Source organism: Lactuca sativa, chromosome 5, assembly GCF_002870075.4.
Source record: "Lactuca sativa cultivar Salinas chromosome 5, Lsat_Salinas_v11, whole genome shotgun sequence".
Lineage (NCBI taxonomy): Eukaryota > Viridiplantae > Streptophyta > Magnoliopsida > Asterales > Asteraceae > Lactuca > Lactuca sativa.
The window spans coordinates 225,631,146-225,639,206 of NC_056627.2; positions in this window are offsets into that span (position 1 = coordinate 225,631,146).

Sequence of the window (8,061 nt, forward strand, 5' to 3'; positions counted from 1 at the left end):
TCCATATCTCAGTAGCAGCAAAGCAGGGGCGAGGCCCAAGTTAGGAGAGGAGTGAGTGTGGGCTGGGTCCGTATCTCACTACCAGCAAAGCAGTAACAGGTTGAGGCCACAGAGGAATACCTTCTAGGAAGCTTTTAAGCCATTCAGCTTCTTCAGCAGCTTTATCTAAAGCAACAAACTCTGCTTCCATTGTAGAACGAGTATTCACAGTTTGCTTAGATGATTTCCAAGAGATAGCAGCTCCACCAAGAGTGAACACATATCCACTTGTGGATTTTGCCTCAGAAGTATTGGAAATCCAATTTGCATCACAATACCCTTCAAGAACAGGAGGATATTTCGTGTAATGCAGTCCATAGTTCATTGTATGCTTTAAATATCTAAGCACTCTTACTAATGCATACCAATGATCTTTCCCAGGATTGTGGGAGTAACGACTCAATCTACTTACACTATAAGCCAAGTCCGGTCTAGTACAATTCATAATATACATCAAGCTGCCGAGAACTTGAGTATATTCTAACTGAGCTACAGTATCACCTTTATTCTTCTTTAGATGACTAGAAGCATCAAATGGGGTGACAACCGGCTTGTCATCATAGTGTCCAAACTTCTTGAGTACACTTTCAATATAATGGGACTGAGTAAGAGTATATCCATCTGGTCTTCTTTGAACTCTTATACCAAGGATCACATCTACTACTCCCAAGTCTTTCATGGAAAAGGAGGAGTGTAGCATTTTCTTGGTTTGATTGATCACATCCACATTAGTACCCATTATAAGCATATCATCCACATACAAGCATATGATGACATAAGCATTCTTGTATTGTTTGACATAAACACATTTATCACATTCATTTATTCTAAATCCATTAGAGAGTAATGTGTTGTCAAACTTCTCGTGCCATTGCTTTGGAGCCTGTTTTAGTCCATAAAGTGATCTAACTAACTTACAGACTTTGTTTTCTTGACCTTTAACCACAAACCCTTCAGGTTGATTCATATATATCTCTTCATCTAGTTCACCATATAAGAAGGCAGTTTTCACATCCATTTGGTGTATTTCCAAATTATGAATGGATGCAATTGCTACTAATGTGCGAATTGATGTAATTCTTGTAACAGGTGAATAGGTGTCAAAGAAGTCTTGACCCTCTTTTTGACGATACCCTTTAGCTACTAAACGAGCTTTGTACTTCTCTATGGTACCATCAGGTCTAAACTTCTTCTTGAATATCCATTTGTGCCCAATTGGTTTTTGCCCATGTGGCAAATCCACCAATTTCCAAGTGTTATTTTGCACAATGGAGTCAATCTCACTTTTGATTGCCTCTTTCCAGTAAGGAGCTTCAGAGGAGTCCATAGCTTCCTTATATGTTTGTGGTTCCTTATTCACTACATAGGTCATGTAATCAGGTCCAAAATCTTTGGCTATTTTGCCCCGTTTGCTTCTTCTAGGTTCTAAGTTGTCTTCTTGAACCTTTGAAGAATTCTCTTCATTTGATTGTAAACTTTTGTCTGGAATCGTATCATTCAGTCCATCATCTAGAGGTCTTTTCCTAGAGTAGGTAACCTCTTTTCCTTTATCCTTAAAAGGAAAAGTATTTTCAAAGAATTCAGCCTCTGCTGATTCCATGATGGTTTGGTTATGGATATCATCAACATGTGATTTATACACAAGAAACCTGTATGCTGCACTATTCATGGCAGGGCCAAGATAGATGCAATCTATGGTTTTTGGTCCAAGTTTAGTCCTCTTAGGAAGAGGTACTTGAACCTTAGCAAGGCAACCCCACACTTTCATCCTTTTATAAGAGGGTAACCTCCCTTTCCATAGATGATATGGTGATTTATCACTCTTTTTATGAGGAATTCTATTAAGTATTGTATTTGCTGCAAGACATGCTTCTCCCCACAGATTATGTGGTGCTCCAGAAGTAATTAACATTGAATTAATCATGTTTTTCAATGTTCTATTCTTTCTTTCTGCCACTCCATTTTGTTGAGGAGTATATGGAGCAGTTGTTTGATGTATAATACCGTTTAAAGAACAAAATTCAGCAAAGTCTTTGGATTCATATTCTCCTCCTCGATCAGACCTTAGAATTTTGATCTTTTTGTCAAGTTGATTTTCAACTTCAGCCTTGTAATTCTTAAAATAATTCAAGGCTTCATCTTTGGTATTTAACAAATAAATATAACAATACTTACTGCAATCATCAATAAAGGATATATAATAATTCTTTCCTCCTCTTGTAGGTGTTGCTCTAAAATCACATAAATCAGAGTGGATTAAGCCAAGTATTTCATTAGATTTTTCAACCGATTTATGAGGATGTTGTGTAAATTTTGATTCTACACAAACCTCACATTTTATATTTTTATCTAATGAACATTTTGGTAACATGCTAAGTTTTGCCATTCTTTGAATAGAACGAAAATTAACATGTCCCAAACGAGAATGCCACAAAATTGAAGGATCATGCATATACATAGAAGAGGGGCTAGTAGTGCCCATTATTGCATTAGCATTAATATTGGTTACATCATTGTTTGGTGTTTCAACACCATAGTACAAAGGTAATACACTGACTTTGAAGAGACCCTCACTAAGGTATCCCTTTCCAACATACATCCCACCCTTGGTGAGAACAAATTTATCAGATTCAAATACAAGTTTGAAACCTTTGTTACTAAGAATAGGACCAGAAATCAAATTCTTAGTAATTTCAGGAACATGCAAGACATCACATAAAACAAGTTCTTTTTCAGAAGTCAATTGTAGTTTCACTTTTCCCTTTCCTTCAACTTTTGCAGTAGAGCCATTCCCCATAAACATTGGTTCAGAATCCGAGACTTTCTGGTATGTAGAAAACATGGTTCGGGAGTTGCAAATGTGCCTTGTGGCTCCAGTATCAATCCACCAATCCACACAATTGCTAACCATGTTGGTTTGAATCACAGCAACAAATTGATTTGGTGATTCAACCATGTTGGCTTGACCAGAATTTCCTCCACCAGAATTGCCACCATTGTTTCCATTGTTTCCTCCATTGTTCCCTCGATTATTTCCTCCATTGTTTCCTCCTTGACCCCTCCTGAATCTGCAATCTTTGGCCTTGTGTCCAATTTTGCCACAAACATAGCATGGACCAGAATTCTTCTTGAAATTCTTCTTGTTAGGGCCATGATTTTTGCCATCTTTGGAAGAGTTTTTGGAGCCTTGCTTCCCTTTCTTGTTGTTGTGCTTTGTCCTTGAAGTACTTGCTTCTCCAACAAAGTTTGCACTTGGTTCCAAGGAATTTGCATCTGCCTTCTCATTCAATCTGTTATCTTCTTCCACACGAATTCTCAACACAAGTTGCTCAAAACTCATGTCATCAGTTAAGTGCTTAAGATATAATTTGAAATTCTTCCAAGAAGGAGGAAGTTTTTCAATGATTGAACCAACAAGAAAATTAGAGTTTATACCCATACCTTCAACTTCAAGATCATGTGCAATGACTTGAATTTCCTCCACTTGTTTGAGGACAGATTTGGTATCCACCATCTTGAAATTCATGAACTTTCCAATCACGAATTTCTTGGAACATGCCACTTCTGTTTTGTATTTCTTTTCCAGTGATTCCCATATCTCTCTTGCAGTAGTCATGGTAGAGTAGATATCATAGAGAGAATCATCCAGGGCATTTAGAATATAATTTCTGCAATTATATTCATTTGTGTTCCAAGTTTCCACAGCCCTTTGATGTTCTGCCATTTGGGCTTCACTGGGTGGTGTTGTTCCTTCTGCAGTGGTTGTACCAATAGGAGGAGAGGGAGAATCATCAGTGAGAACATTGGAAATATGAAGAGTTGTTAGATAAAACAACATCTTCTGTTGCCATCTTCGAAAATCTGAGCCTTTGAATTTCTCAGGCTTTTCCACATGTGTTTTGATGATGGATTGTTGATCCATTCTTCCACTTTTTAATTTCTGTCTTAGAATGTTATGACAAAAGTATACAATCAACAAGATTAACAGAAATAAAACAAACGAAATTGAAATATATGTATGAAATATACAAGAATCAGTTTGCAGAAAACATACTTGATGGTTTATGCTTACAACAGAAACACAAAAACGAAATTATGTAGATTGAGGCCTGCAAATTGCAGTGTCCTAAGACAGAAATTTCCCTGGTGGGGATCTGTCTAGAGGATACAACAATCAATCAAGAACTTCTCTTGATTCTGACGAAATTCCTATGTTCCCTTCATCTTTGGAAGAACGAATTTTTAAAGAGAATTCTGTGGTGTGAATGATGATATTTTTCAACCCCTTTCAGATGAATGAAACAGGTATTTATAGGTATTAGTTATGACAGTTGGAAACTGTCAAAACCGAAAATAACTGTTAAAAACCTGTCATTCAGTAATTACGAATTTAATAATAAAAAAAAAAATAAAAATTAATTTCGTAATTAAAAATTATCTAATTAATCAGGAAGACCCCAAGAGCCCCAAGGCCCAAGGCCCATCTTTTGACCATTAAATATTCTCTTGATATTAGCCCATTTTCAATCCAATTAGGCTAATCCAACACCACAACCCAAGCCCAATATGCTTAACCCCTTACTTGACCCATTTAGTTAAATGAGTAGGACTAGACATATAAGGTGGGAGAAGGTTTTCTCTTCCACCAATGTGGGATAAGTCCCACATTGTAATTTTGTAGTCAAAGTTCCAACAGGAGCTTCTCTGCGATCGTGAGGAGAGAGGAGACTGGACTAAGTTAACAGATAAACGGTCGCCACATATTCTTGAACATGTAGGGATCGCGTCACAGCGTCATTTACTCTTCTAAGTAAAAAAAATAAAATTAAATAAAATAAAAGCTTTGTTTATAAATGTTTGTTTTTATTGGATACGGAAAAATAGGTTGCTTATTGTTTATTGTTTAATCCCATCGCAATAAGTAAATTTAAGTGTTTGGATAAGATATAAAAATCAGCTTATTGAGGTAGAAATAAGTTAAATAAACTGATTTTAATAAGCAATGAGGGAATGGTTATTGCTTATTGCTCATTTTACTCATATAAACTGTTTTGTTTGCTAAACACTTAAAATGTTTATTGCTTATTGTTTATTCCTACCACAATAAGCTAATCCAAACACATTTAAAAAATATATTTATTCTCACCGCAATAAATAAATAAACAATAAACTAATAAGCTAAAAACTATTTATCCAAACACCCCCTAAGTCCCAATTTTTTTGTTTTGTTCATTTAATATCAATGTATCTATAAAATCAAACCGACCAGCCATCCCAACCCAAAATTAGAAGGTTGGATTGACATTTTTAATTCATTTAATTTAAACTAGTGAAAAATGTATCTATAAAATCAAACCGACCAACCATCCCATCCCAAAATTAGAAGGTTGGATTGACATTTTCAATCCATTTAATTTAAACTAGTGAAAAACCCCACTCTGCGGGGTTCGAAACGCAGAAGAAATGGACAAAACGAGAAGATTTTATTGAGTTACATTCAACTGTCAAATCATGAACATTACCCTATCTTTAACCAAAAAGTGCAACCTCTATGAAGAGCATTAGTCATTCACATCCATTCGTACAAAAACTCATTCAGTCAAAATCCAAGATTCTAACAAAGGGCAATGTACTTTGTGGGTCATTGGATTCTCCATTTTGTTTACCATCTTCAGAGTCCCCCTGGGAAAAAAAATTTAAATGCTATTAATGATACTGTAAGTCTGTCACCAATTAATATTACTGATATCAAAATGTAAGTAGAATGTTAACATGGGTAACAATCTATAAGTAAAATGCCATTATGTATGAAAATGAGAGCTAACCCTTTCAAAGTGTTAAGTATTAAAACTCGTTATTCTGGATTTAATTATAGAATTGATTAAATACTATTTTACATATAAGAAGTTAAATATGTTAGTTTTAGTTTCTAGCTACAGTCATAAAAGCATATTTTGTTCACCAATCTCTTGTGAGTAAAAGACATAAGGGCAAAATTGTAATTTTAATAAAATTTACAGCAAGGCAGTTAAATTTAAAGATACACCAAGATTTCCATCCCGATCTTGGAGGGATTATTTCACAGGGTAGTTGAATTTTTCTTCTTTCACAAAACCGATACAATTGAAAAGTAGCGTACAAAAAAAGATATACATACCTTCTTAATATTTGTAATTGCAAAATGGCCAAAGTTATTGCTAAAAGTAGCGACCCCCTAATCATTTGCCTTTTAAACACTCTCAAATCCCAATCACCTAAAAAAATTTAAATAAAAATATATATTAAATTCATTCAACTTTTTTCAAAAAAAAAAGGAAGAAGAAGAATTCGACTTCCATTTCACTTGCATACCTCACAATAGCCGACATGGTAACTTCCATTAAACTCCATGTGCTACCTTAGTTATAACCTGATGAAGTTCACCCAATTAATTATTACAAAATTATAAAGATATAACGTAAATGAACAAAAAACTACTTACTGTTTTTATTACAAAAAAAACTACTTACTGTTATAAAGATATAAGCATGTTACTGTGTTATTCCTTTTGTAGAAAACAAATATACATCAGACTATAACCTTGTTGTCTTCACCAGGAGCTTGACCAATGCTCCATCAATCATAATTCCATTTTCGCAGCTTTTTGGGATCAGCTACATAAGGTGTCAAAGATCTAGAGCAGTCCATAGTAAAGTAATATATATATATATATATATATATATATATATATATATATATATATATATATATATATATATATATATATATATATTCAACTAATCATAAGGAAAAATGTAAGTAAATAAGTAAATCCGTAATTAGTACCTCTGCCATAGATATGGTTAGATCTTTTATGGGGGATGCTATGTTGCAATATTGTTATTATCAACATCCAGGATTCAAAACGAAAAAACAAATTAGGACTCATCAACAAATACAACAGATCAGCCTCAAGTCTTCCAGCTTTCTAATGAAAATTAAGATCATATTGTTATTATCAACATCTAAGATTAAAAAAAAAAAAGAAGGATTTGTGTATGCTTATCTTATCAAGAATCAGTGACCATGTGTTGTTTACCTGCCATCTCTGTATATAAAAGCCTTAAGGGAGGATTTGATGATGCTTTGGATGAGCAGGGGGCATGAGTAGCACACCAGTTGTTATAACTCTGAACTTACAGCCAAGAATAAAGACAAGAACATATAGATGATAGAACAAATTTTATATTGAATGAAACCAAATAAAGGAAAAGACAAAGGACTATTGGTTGATTCAAGTATACCTTAATGAAGAAGGTTGTTTGAAGTTGTATGTACGATAGGCAACATAAACGCAAATAAAATTTATAATTATGCCTCAACCTGGAATTGCTATAATCTGCTGATTTCTATCTAACCTACAACCAAATATTAAAATAAAATAATAAAACCTGCATAAATCGGTTTTTCACAAATGATTACTTTTTAAGTGGTGATGGTGGTTATAGTGCATTTGCATGGAACAGAAGCACAATGGTAGCCATTACTATAGGGGGTTTGATGGAATATCTACCAAAAAAGTTGTCCAAAATTGGAATCATTTATTGAAATCAGTTAGATAAGGTGTTTACGAATGATAAGAAAGATACAATTAGTATCCATATTAGTTCTTCTAAAAAACAAATTGATATAGAGTTGCAATGTCAAAAATAAATTTTTTCAATCAATTTGGAACTGGGAAGTAACATTCAAATATATAGTATATAAAATGGACCAAAATTATGTTTATAGTTACAAACAACTTCCATAGAGTTTTCTAAAATTGATGATAAATGATGACACACAGAAGGAGGATGGTAGAAAATTCTATAATATCATGATTCCTCTCAGACATTTAACCAAACATTTGTTAGGCCATACTCAAATATCTCATCAAATTGTAATTATTTACATCTGATACCTAAGAAACATCTGTAACATCCCGACTCCTAGGTATAATATTTATTAATTTGCATTCATATTGTCAGAGCAACTCGACGAGTT